Here is a 12950-nt window from a genome sequence, read left to right as displayed (position 1 = left end):
TGTGTGCGTGTATATATATATAATTTATTTGGATTTTTGGCTTCTTCTGGCTGGAAATGGTACACGAGGAGCCAATGAAAATACTTATTACTTAATCACCACTGTATCTGATTCTGTCAATACAGCATATAAAAAACACCAATTAATATAAAATATTATTATGATTGTATTAGGATTTACCACTTCCTGTGTTATTTCTCACTGACTTTAATAACACATTTGGCTTTAGTTTATGAAAAAGGTGGGTCCCATGTCCAAAAAGGACAAATAAACACAGTGAATGCAGTCATCAGGCGGTAGATGCAATCTTGTGACCAAATATGGCCCAATATACACAGGAAACCACGTTTGAGTCCACCCAGGTGATTGCGCAATCAGGGAAAATGTGGGGGCATGTGATATGAGCTGATGATGTCTCCTTCATCTGTTGCTTCACATTGCTGAAATAGCATCTGACAAATCAATAGGCCGAACTGTTGAGCGTCATCATGTCCATTTTTAGCGACGTATACTTGCACACCTCGACCCACTTGGCCTTGGAAGTCCTTGTCCTCCTCGTTCTCTGTGCCTGTGTCGCCCACACTCTCCTCTGGATGGCGGCGGTAGGCCACAGTTTCTCCTCATGTCTCCACTCCCCTCCACTCTTCCCTCACCCACTGACCCACTGGCGGAAAGTGTGGGGGCTATCTTTGGTGGAGAGACTACTTTTAGTCTCGCAGGCGTATATTTCCTATTCACTGATTCAAAAAGGGATACAAAGCCCAGGCGTGCTTACACAATAATGTACTTGAGCCATTCTCAGGTTCTCACTCATTGCTGAAGCACATCCGTAGTCAAATAATCCATCTATTATCTGAACTGCTTTGCCTTCATTTTCCTTTTTCTGGATCCAGGCACTTTTGCTGGAACTTGCCGTGTTCACACCGCAGCAACTATTCTGAAAGGTTGATGTTAACGTACTGTAATTATATCTCTTCAACCAACTACTTTAATAATTACTCACTGAACCTGCGTTAAAACAAGACTCAGAACATACCTTTTACGGATTTCTTCATCACTTTATCATTGCTCATTTCATTTTCCATTTTAATTCTGTTTATTAATCTGCGACTTTATTTTTTTATTACAATTTAAAACGGCTTGTTTTCTTTTAACTGTTTGTAGTGTGACCTTGAGTGCCCTGGCAGTTTCTTATAAATGAAATGAAATAGTAATATTGTGTGAAGGCTCAAGGCATTCAGTTCACCTTGAGAAGCATTTTCAACATTGCAAAAATTCCCATCTACCAAAATAGTCACATTTTCACGCAGATATTCTGCAACGTTCACCCATTCAATGCCCACAAAAATTTCTCCATTCATTCACAGTGGCATATTCAACTAAACATATTCATGTCATTCCCATTCATAAATTCTACATGTTCAGCTCAGTTGATTCATCTCGAGGACAATTTCCCAAACATTTCTATTTCAACATCATTTAGATTTTTGAGCTCCCCCTCACAAAGAGATAAAAATCTCAATTCATTCCCAAGAACACATTTCCCCATCATTGTCATTCCAAATTCAACATTACGCTCATTCAATTCACGACTTTCAACGTTTCAAAAATCCCCACTTGGCAAAAATTTCGGAGTAATCGGGAAGTGCCCTAAAATCGTCAGGATGTACTTCAAAATAAACAGGGCATGACCTGGCAGTGACCCCAAATCAACAGTAACTCACATGAAAGTGCCCCATTTGTTAACATCTATCCATCCATTTTGCAAGATGCTTCAAACATGCAAACGTTTATAAACCTTGTTTGGAATAACTCTTCAGACGTTGGAATGTTAAACAGAGTTGTGCAATCTTTTTAATCATGTGGCATTCACAGCATGATGACATTGGCAAGCAGATTTTTTTTTTTTTCCTGCTGCATGGTTATACGTATTTGCTTATTATTCGAGTCATGTCGATGCTTGTAGAAAAGAGTGGTGAAGCTCTCAATGGAGGTCAATTTATGTCTCTTTCTGGGTACTCAACCTTGATTTATGTCCCTGCAGTCAGTTTCAAAAGTGAAATTAAAGTGCAATTACCGTCTGAATACATCATTTGTGTACATGAGTGTGGTTATCATTAATTGACCATGATGGCTCAAGGGAGAGCAATAGATTTTCAGTGCAATTTGAATTTTTTATTTGTTTTTATTTGGTATGCCTCAAGATACAATCTAAGAGATACCATCTCTTTCATGGAATAAGTCATGAAAAAAAGCGGTAATGTCACTGCAGTTTCAATAAATTTGTCTTGTGTGATGTTATGTAAAGTTAATGGGAGGTATTATCAGTCCTTGAAGTAGTGTTTGTTTTTTTGTGAATTACATATATATTGATAGAGGTTTTAAACGCCACAGCATATTTCAAAATGTTTTGCAACTTTGCTTTCATAGCTGTAGTGTTTGATAGGAAGTGCAGTATATACGCTTAATGTAAATCACATTGCAGTAGTATTACATTTGACAAATGTTATTACAGTTGGCATGCAGTATAATAAGTGGTTTGCACGGTCGCCTCACACTTTCAGGTTTAAATCTTGATTTCAACATATTTGTGAGGGATTTTGGTACCTACATCGGATTCCACCGGCATTCTAAAAACATGCACATTAGATTAATTGAAAACTAAATGCTGCACACTAAAGGCGGTAGTGTATGGTTTTTCGTCTAAACATGGCCCAGAGACGAGTCAAGGTCATACTCTGCCTCTCATTCAAAGTCAACGCGGATCGGCTCCAACTCACCCACTTGTTCACATCATTACTTATTGATGAATGATTGGATTCACATGGTGTCATCAACTATGGTAACTTCCGAACAACATGTGTATGACAAAAATGCCATTTTATTTATGGACTTAGTACAGTAAATGCATATGCGTGTGTGTGTGTGCGTGTTTTAATTGAACCAATGCACATCACTGTGTCCTAATATGTATCATGCTAATATAAAACATTAAAAAAGGGTTTCAAGCAAAAAAATAAATAAATACAAATAATAAAAAAAAAAAAACAGTGATTTTGTAGTTTGAAATTGTCAGGTTACGTGGAGGAGGTTGAGGAGGACCCAAACACAGGACAGGGGTAACTTAAATGGTATTATATTAACCAAAACAAAAGGTAAACAAGGAACTTGGAAAAACTAAAATATCCAAACGTGCAAAACAACAGTGACGAATAAAACACAACGACTTGACATAACTAAACTTGACATGAACATGAACATCGGACACTGACAGCAACAAGGGCGATGCAACGACAAGAAGTGAAAGAAAACAGGGAACTAAATACAAACAAATTGACGAGACAACGAGGAGCACCTGGACAAGACACAAAGGGTTGGAAGGACCTGGGGCTTGGCTAGACAAACACAGGTGGACACAATGAACATGAGGAGAAAAAACAAACACAAGGAAAAAACATGAGACCAAATACAAAACCAAAAACAACAAATACAAATCATAACAGTAATGCATGAAAATTCCCACTCAAAGATGGCACAAAGCAACTGAACAGCAAACAGACATTAAGTGCAAGAAATCCTTGGAACCATTTTTTCCCAGCAAAAATCAACTCACTCAACCGAAATATTTTACTATTTTGTCCTGCAATAGAGGGTGACACAAGAGTGGATTTTCACTCCTGTCCCATCCAACTCCCACGAAAAACAATTGTGTACCATCTTGTACAAACCCATAGTAACACGTAAATAAATCAATTCTGTCCGGTCCCTGTGAAAACGACTACTATCCCATTCTGCTCCCATTCAGAATGTCTCCCACTCCAGTAGCGCTCCCATTTTGGTGAGTGAGTCCTGTGAGTCCTCTTGCCACCATTATTCGCTCAAATATTAACCTTGAACTTTATCGCCGTATAAAATCAACGTGACTACCAACTACTTAAAAAAAAGCAAGCACATCATACGAAGCAAGTTGCAGCATATTAGATTGGCATTACGTAAAATTGATCACCTGTGTCTTCGGAAGTAGGTTTTTAATGTATCTTTAGTTGAGTATTTGCGTTTTTGTTTTTTTTTTGGATTCCGTCTCTATCATTTGCTAATTTAACAGTTCACATCATTAGAAAAGCAAAGGCGACATGTTCAAATTTCCCCATTGTGGGACGAATAAAGGACATCTTTATCTTTATGTTGTTTTGATAGCATAGAAGTCGAGCCAATACTAGCAAGAAAACCATTTTTTGACAATTTACTCTCGCTCTTAATTGAATTACAGTCTTTACTTGTTTTAAAACTTTAACTCGGTCTTTTATTAACTCGAGCTTTGTTAGCTCTATCCAAACAAAGGGTGAGTGTTCTTTTGCCAACTTTTCTTGAATGAGGATAGGTGACATAATTTACACCGTAGGTTTTCTTGTCGCCTTGGTATGTGATCTTTTTGGTCTTATAAACTCTCAAATAATGATTCCCTTGGCTTCAAGAGGTATGAGAGAGGCTGCGGAGAACGACAGAGGGCAGCAGTGTTTTGTGCAAGAGACAATCACTGTGTCCTTCCCAATCTATTGCCCAGGAGTCCCACAGTGAAATCCAACTAATAAAATGAAAGCAATAAGAAGCCCGGCATTCTGTGGCAGACCTCGTCACTGGCTCAATATGGAAGCGCTTCGCTGAATGAGCGACAAAGCCTTACCAGCATCGCCAAGCTGAATGGAGGCAGGTGGGCCACAGGGTGCTACTTCCTCTCTTGCCTCTCTTGGCACAGGCATAATTGCTGACGTTGCCTAGCGACCGGAAGCATGGAAACAGAAGGTGTCACTTATTACCGCAGAGCTGAATTTAGCCAAATTGAAAAATAGCCACCGAAGCGACACCAAGGGAAATGAATTCCTGAATCCTGATTTGTGAAGTCCGGCAACTGTTTCGGGTCACTTCCTAATTGATCACAATCAAAGGAATCCGGCGGTCTGGGTGTGTGTTGACATTGACTGGAGGGGAGGAATCAGTTTCAAAACTAAGGGCGGATGACATATATCGTCAGTGATGTTATCGTTCATGTAGCTTTCACAATGCGCAAGTACACATTAGCAAAAAAAAAAATAAAAAATTATCAATCATGAGTCGCAAAGTAGGAGGAAATCCTCGTTCGGAGAATCAGAGAGTGCATCGTGTGGGACCAGTAAGCAGAAGGCAGTTTCAAATTTAGGAAATGGAACGATGGACGAGTCTCTCATCTCCGCAAGTATTTAATAGCAAGACCGAAGTACTTGCCTAGAAATGATTTGGGGTTGACAACACTGATGTTGGTCGTAATAACATTGTAAGATCTCCGACAAATCTGTTCCACCATGAACCATGCGAAGAACGCCAAAGAAAAGAAAAGAAAAAAAATCTCTCCTGCTGTCTGTATTGAGGACCCTCCACAAATTACATGAGGAATAAATGATAATTATCAAATAAAATATTTTTTATTTGACAGACTGCAGTATTAAACACCATTTCTCATTCCATTGCTGTAGTAGTTGCCAGAATGCACTAAAGCTCAAATTGTGATGATATGTGTCATTACGAAAAAAAGAGAAGACATTTAAGTGGCATAAATATTCAGAAAATTCAATAAAAATAGCAAATATAGCCCTTGACAACATTTGAACTTCTTTTGGTGATAAATATTGCCATAGAATATTATTGTTCAATGTTTTGAAGAAGATGTACGAAAACAATAAAATCTAAACAAGAGTGAATGTTCACAAATGTTGTCCATCCATAATTATTCCGAGCAGATTTACTTGACTTTTTTGTAGTTTATCATCCCCTACTCAAAACTGTGACCTTGGTCACCATTATGCTCCCCCGGTTCCATAATTTTGCATTGCCTCCCTCCCTGTGTTCTTGCAACATTACAAAAAAACATGCCCAAATTTGGACTTTATGAACCATGTCAAAATTATGCACATCCGAACACCACACAGTTCTGTTGTGATTAGCTTTCTCGCTGAGTTTGATAGCAAGGAACGGGAAAGGTGGGAGTGTGCACTCGTTCCATTTGAGCAGTAGGAGGAGACCAGCTCTGTTTATGCCGATGCAATATTTGTGAGCATACAAATATAATAAAAGCCAATTCATTCATTCTTCTACATTCTGTGCTTGGTGGAGCATTTTTACTCGCTTCTTTCGGCACATCTAAACAGTGTCATGAAAATGAAAAAAAAAAGTTCTATCCCAAATGTAATATAATATATGTAAAAGTATACTTTTTTTGTTTTAAAACTAGTTTAGAATTTTCATTGTTTGAGTTAATTACTTGTTGTGGTGAGTATTTGTGGTATCCGTTTAGTAATCGCATGAAGCTTTTACTCTTTGTATAAGATTTTTGCTAGCCTCACTTGAAAGAAAAAAAAACACACACACACACACAGTCTGTGGGGGCAATGTCATGTATTAAACTTTCCAAGAGCCCCTATAAGACATGGGCCTTTCAACTTGTTCTCACGTTTCTCCCCCGAATGACATCCCAGCCTGAGGTCATTGTGAGGGTGAATGTTGTGTGTCTCTCCTGTAGACATCTACAACACCCAATGCCTCAGCAGAGCTCTCAATATCATTAAAGACAATACTCACCCGAGCTCACACCTGGTCGACCTGTTGCCCTCTGGCAGGCGCTACTGGTGCATCAAAACAAAGACTAATAGGCTGAAAAACTGTTTCTTCTCGAGAGCCATCGACATGCTGAATTCTCCCACACACCTACCCTTACCTTGTTGAACAGAAACATAATGTGTTTTGATTTCTCCAATTTTGTATTATTTTTCTATTTAAGTATTTAATCTATTTGATCTCTTTAATTAAATTATTGTCGTACTGCACTGGAGAGGCGAGCTCTCTAATCTCATTGCACACTGAGTACAACGACAATAAAGGGCATTCTGATTCTGATTCTGATAATATCAGAAAACTGCTCAGAGGTTATCTCAGTTGTCAGCGGTGGGGCGTCAAGGCCTTCTCTACTGGCCTAACATAATCGAGAAATCATGATCATATTCTTCACATTGATGTCACATTATATCCTAGTGTTGTATTTTTAGTGAGAGTTTTTATCCAATCAGAATTCAGCTAGCTCGTGTTGCCAGGCAGATTTTACAATATCAGTCGTCTGCACTATTCGACCGAGGCCTTCTGATACAATTGTGCGGGTATCTGTTCAGTCAAAGACTATGGGATTTCAGAGTTGATGGACAGTTACACTGAAGGTGACGATTGTGTAAGTGTCTTTCTGTAAATTATTTCTCCAGCTGTATTGTCACAAATGATGGCAAGTAGGTATACAACAATTTTTTTATTGATTTTTTTTTTTTTTTGGCCCAGCAATCGTCCGTTCTGCCGTGGCAATATCATACATTTGGCGCTTATATTTCCCGCTACAGAATATTATAAATGAAATATTATGGTGTTAAAATATATCTGTGTGGCCCGCAAAGCGGTACTGAGTTGCGGAACAGTGGTTGGTGGACCAATGTACTATGGCGCTTGTGTCCTAATAGAGCTATATAACTAGCAACGCCCCTGGTTGCGACCGTTGCTTTTTGAGGTGCTTCTAAACGCTTCAAGTGGCTTACAAAAGTATTGCCAGCCTGTGTCCTGTTTTTTTTTTTCATTTCTTCTTTTATTAGACATTTTTGCGCCAGCCCTAATTGTTTTGTCTGTGTCTTCACTCCTACGTATCTCTTCCACGTATACTACATACTATAATCTCTTATTAATCACTTGCCTTTCCTCATTCCACTTCATTCTTTTTCAGATGTGTCCCCATAGATGCATCCAATCCCTCCTCCTTCTCCTCCTCTTTTCACTATTGTCCTCCATCTCTGCCTCCAACTCTGGTGCGTGCACAGCGGATGGCAGCAGCCCACTCAGTCCTCTCAGGGAGCAGAAGGTTTATCCACGCCCACTCAAGCTTTGCGTCATGGAACACAGAGAAATAGAGACAGATGGGTGGAGGACATATTAGCTGCCTGTTTTATAACATTACTCTTTATAATTCCCTGGTCATCAGGAAGACTGCGTATAGTAGCTGAAAGCAAAGAAAAAGTTGAAGGGAATAAACTATTGTAATGCCTGTGATGCGCAAATGTTTTGTAAAGTATAACATGCAAATGGGTGTGAAGCAAATTTCTCCTTTTTTGACAAAGGTTGTTTTCTTTTAAATAACAAGCGCATTAAAACGAAAAACACATAACTGCATAATGTGAATAATTCATGTTTTTTTTTTTAATTTATTTTTCAAGTTTACTTATTTATTGAATGATCTTCACAATCCAGGTGAGCAGTCTCCATATCACAAAATTACTTTCTCTGCAGAGTGCGTCACTATGAAAGCATTGGTGTAACCATGGCAACCTGATGCACATCAGTGAATGACATCACACCTGATACAATCACTCACATTTACGCAAGCAGAACAATTTGCACTTCTGCTACTCGTAATTCTCAAACAAGCTCCTTCCTATGAGTTCAAATAAGGATTGCATTAGATCAAATGACAGTTTCTAAATGCATATTTTTTAAATGGCAATTAAAATACAAATAAATGCATACTGAATATATATGTTCATGTTGCTTTCGGAGAGAAACAGAGAGCGAGAGAGGGAGAGAGAGCGTGAGGACGCTTGCACTCGCCATCACACCTTACCTCTAATACTAAGCTTACAACTAAATGCTGTCTTCAGAAACACAATAATGCCAAATGTAAGTCTAACAGATACGATTACATATTATATATACTGATTGGTGTTCCTAAAATTGTGGATCCCAGGTGGGAAGTTGGTGAAAAAGAATCCCCCCCCACCTTTTTCGCAGAATGGAATAATTTTGAATGTAAAATAATGACAAGATGACAAAAGTAGTATTCAGTATGAGGGCGGACTCAGACACTTTCATTGATTCACTGTGACGTGTTTGGTAATTTCATTGTTCGGATGTGACAAGAATGGTAAATCTATTGATGGCTTGTCGGTAAAAATCTACATGTAAATTGTATCACATTAAAAGCCACAGGGTTTCAAAGAAATATCTTTTCCTTTGATATAAATGCTTCCAGTGACGTCAGGTGCTGGTTTTTTAATGACTTTGTGTTTCTGTTTATTTAAAATGGATATAATGCCGAATGATGTTAACTATCGTCTCTCCCGCGTGCCGTTTTGAATGATGATGGACACCATCAAATCTGAGACCATGGTCCTTGCTTGGAAAAGGTCATGCCGCCCGGGGAAGGAAAGCGATCCTGACCCAAGAGGAGGAGTTCAAGTATTTTGGGGTCTTGAACACAAGTGAGGGGAGGATGGAGCGAGAGGTTCAACCTGCAGATTGCTGCGGCGTCTGCTCGAATGCGGACTCTCTATCGGTCTGCCGTGGTGAAGAAGGAGCTGAACCGAAAGGCGTGACCGAACGAACAAGTGACCAAAATGAGTTTCCTCCGCAGGGGTGTCCAGGCTCTATCTTAGTGATCGGGTGGATTATACAGCAAGTATAGCATTGTGCTACTCTGTGATTGAGTTAAATAAACCAAATAATAAATCATCAAATTGTGGTCAATATTTGGAATTTCATCTTTGATTGGTGAAATTTCCCAAATATTGGCCCTTACCTTATAAAATTCATTTTTGGCAGACTACTTCCATTTTCATTTTTTTTAAGTATTTGGGAAATTACGAAATCTGATCATTTTAATTGATGGGGAAAAAGGGAAGAGTGCCAACAGACTTTTTTTTTCTTCAACTGTGAGGAATATTTCTTCATACTGATGGGTCATAATAATAAACTGTGAGTTGAATTTTTTTTTTTTTTTGATGGCATGTGTGCCTCGTGCATTGTGTTGGCTTGGGAACCTGGTAAATTTTCACTCGCTTTGCATCATCTCCTATGCGTTCAGTCATGAGATGGTATTCTGACTAAATTGCTTAAAGTAAAGTTTGAACTCCAAAAATGAAAGGCAAAGTCGGCACAATATACAGTACACTGTTAATCATTTCTCTCACATTTAAACTGCAACTCACCATTGCTAACCATTATTTAATTATTTATACAGCATTTATTTTATTTAAATCTTCATTCGAGTATTTGGTTTTTTTTTACCATTAGGACATGTTCGAAAGCATTTACCGGCATTGAAAAGGTATCAACATTTTCTGAGAGGATAGTTTGACTACGGAAAAATGAAAGTGTGAGGACTTGTCGCAGCGTCAGAAATACATATTTGCCTTTTGTAGGGGTGAACACCGCTGACTTGATTCCTGACCAATCAAGAAATCATTTCCTTTAAATTCAGCGCAGAGTGGAACATATTTTTGCAATGTGGGAGGAAAATGGCCTACCCGGAGAAAATCCACACAGGTACGGGGAGAATATGCAAACTCCACACATGAAGGCCGGGGCCGGAATCGAACCCTGGACCTTCGCATTGTGATGCGTACGTGCTAACCATTTGTCCACCGTGCCCTTGAGTTAATGCCTATTAATATTATTAATATTTATATATTAGTAATTAATAATATACCCGTGTATTTATACCATCCATCCATAATCTGAACCGCTTCTCAGAGGGTCGCAGGCGTGCTGGAGGCTATTTATTTTTACCTTGGTTAAAATGATACATTTGTATCATCAACATGTCGACCACCTTACTGAATATACCCTAGTTCCTCCCCTGAATTAGAGTGTGGACCCTGGAACATTTGCACTTAATGTAAGCCACGGTGAGAAACCCTGAGCTCAGCCCACTGGGCTCGCTCATATAAGTGCAAAGTGTGCATGAGTGATACTCAAGCTGGTAAATAAGCCATAGAAGATAGTGCTTGTGGAATAGAATAAAAGTGCTATGAAGTGGGAGAAGGAAAGCGCAGCTCACGTCCGGAGTGGTTTTAGAGTGCTGAATGAGTACGCAGGAGGAGGAGGAGGAGAGCTGAAGCAAGTGGTTTCAGCCTCATTCTCAGAAATTAACCCAAAAATGACGTAAGCTCCTTCACACATCCTGACAGCTGCCTGGTTACAGTGCTCAGCCTGTCCAATAACATCCATGGTCATTTCAGCTGGCAGCACCTCCCGCTCGGCTCACACATGCTCAATTTAGATCCTTTGGATGAGTCTTACTATTTGCCGTTTGCAGTGGTAGCAGCTGAAATTGTTGCCAGGGGGGCGCTATAAAAATATATTGTATCTACTGTGGACCCACACAAAATTGTGGGCGATCAGGCTTGCCTGTGAATAGAAAAAATCGGTCGGGAGAAACCACCAATAAGAATTTTCTTCAGGAAAAAGGAGCTTGGTAAAAAAAGTTTTTAAAAATGATATGTTAGAAATATTTTTAAGAACGTATGCCGAACCTTTTGTCAACGGGTGTCTGTGCAGTGGAAACTTGACTTAACAATTGGCACTACACTAATTGGTCATTTTTTTGTTCAGGTCAGGTTGTCTCTCCAGTTCTGGCTACCATGACACAGATTGATTACAAACATGAAAAGGTCTTCACTGCCCTGCGACAATTTATTCTTATGCTACTGTGCAAACTAGTTTATTGCGTGCTGTTCGTAACCTCAAGACATACCTATTGTGTAGTAGTTTTTAATCAAAGCAAAAAAGAACAAACTATCTATTACTCATCACTTTGGCTAACAATCGGTTGGACTTCTTCAGTCAGGATTTAGAGCTGACCACTCGACTGAGAGGGCTAAAATGACTAATGATCTTCCGGCAATGCACTCCGACACCTCATCAATATTATTATCACTCCATCTTAGCACTGCTTTTGCCACTGTTGAGCATTACATACGAAAAGTATCACAACACCTTGAAACATGCGTTGTTATTTCAGGTTCTGAACTTTCTTGGTTTAGTTCTTACCTCTCAGAGTGCATGCACAATGTAATTCATGGCAATGCAACTTCTGAGTTTTTTATTCGGCACCTGTGGAGTCCTGAAGGGAACGATACTTGGCCCACTATTAATTAGCATCTAAATGCTTCCGCTTGGGGACATTACATGTAAATATAACATTTGTTTTCACTGATATGCCGGTGATAACCAATTATATATGACACTGGAGATAACAAACACGTGAAAATGCTGTAATCTAGAGGTGTGCCTTGCCAAAATTAAACAATAGATGTCTTTCGATGTTTTGCTTCTTAACTGAGTCTTGATGAATGTATTATTACCCAAAGTGATTCAGCAAAAAAATCTCTGAGTTATGTTCGACTCAACTCTTGCCTTTTCAAATGCACATTAAGAATATTGCTATTTTTTCACCTCTGCAATATCGCTAAAATCCATGGAAATATTCTAGAGGTGAAGAAATTATAATCCATGCGTTTGTTACGTTTCGCCTCAATTATTGTAATGTGTTACTCTCTGGACTTCCCATGTTTACTATTAATAGTCTGTAGTTAGTACAAAATGCTGCAGCTAGACTCCTGACACAGACGACAAAGTTCAATCATATGAACTCAATACTAGCCAACTTTTTTTTTGCCTCCACATCCACTTAAGATGTTGTTTCTGAGCTATAAAATATTACAGATCTTAGCACCATTTAATCTCATTGATCTTGTGGTACTGTATGTTCCGTCCCGACCGGTTCAAGATCGGAGGTTGACGTATGTATGTATGTATGAGTGTGTGTGTAGTATAGTATAAATTCGCAACAATATGTTTTGATAGTGGCTTTCTTCCCCTTTTCTGTAAAAGAAAAGCAAGTAAATGAAAGAGGGCACCTCATCTGTGGACAGATATTTAGTTTTTATTTTCACGATTTCAATGTATAAAACGGATGTTTTTATAAAATTAACAGTAAAATTTAAATGTAAAGTATATATATATATATATATATATATATATATATATATATATATTTATATATAAATCAGTACCTGTACTTTTACCCCACTTTTATGTAGAAAGTGGTTTAA

The sequence above is a fragment of the Idiotropiscis lumnitzeri genome, chromosome 1 (assembly GCF_059441095.1).
Source record: "Idiotropiscis lumnitzeri isolate Australia: NSW breed Sydney's pygmy pipehorse chromosome 1, RoL_Ilum_1.0, whole genome shotgun sequence".
NCBI lineage: Eukaryota > Metazoa > Chordata > Actinopteri > Syngnathiformes > Syngnathidae > Idiotropiscis > Idiotropiscis lumnitzeri.
The sequence above is the reverse complement of the archived record's forward strand: the minus strand, read 5'-3'. Positions refer to the sequence as shown.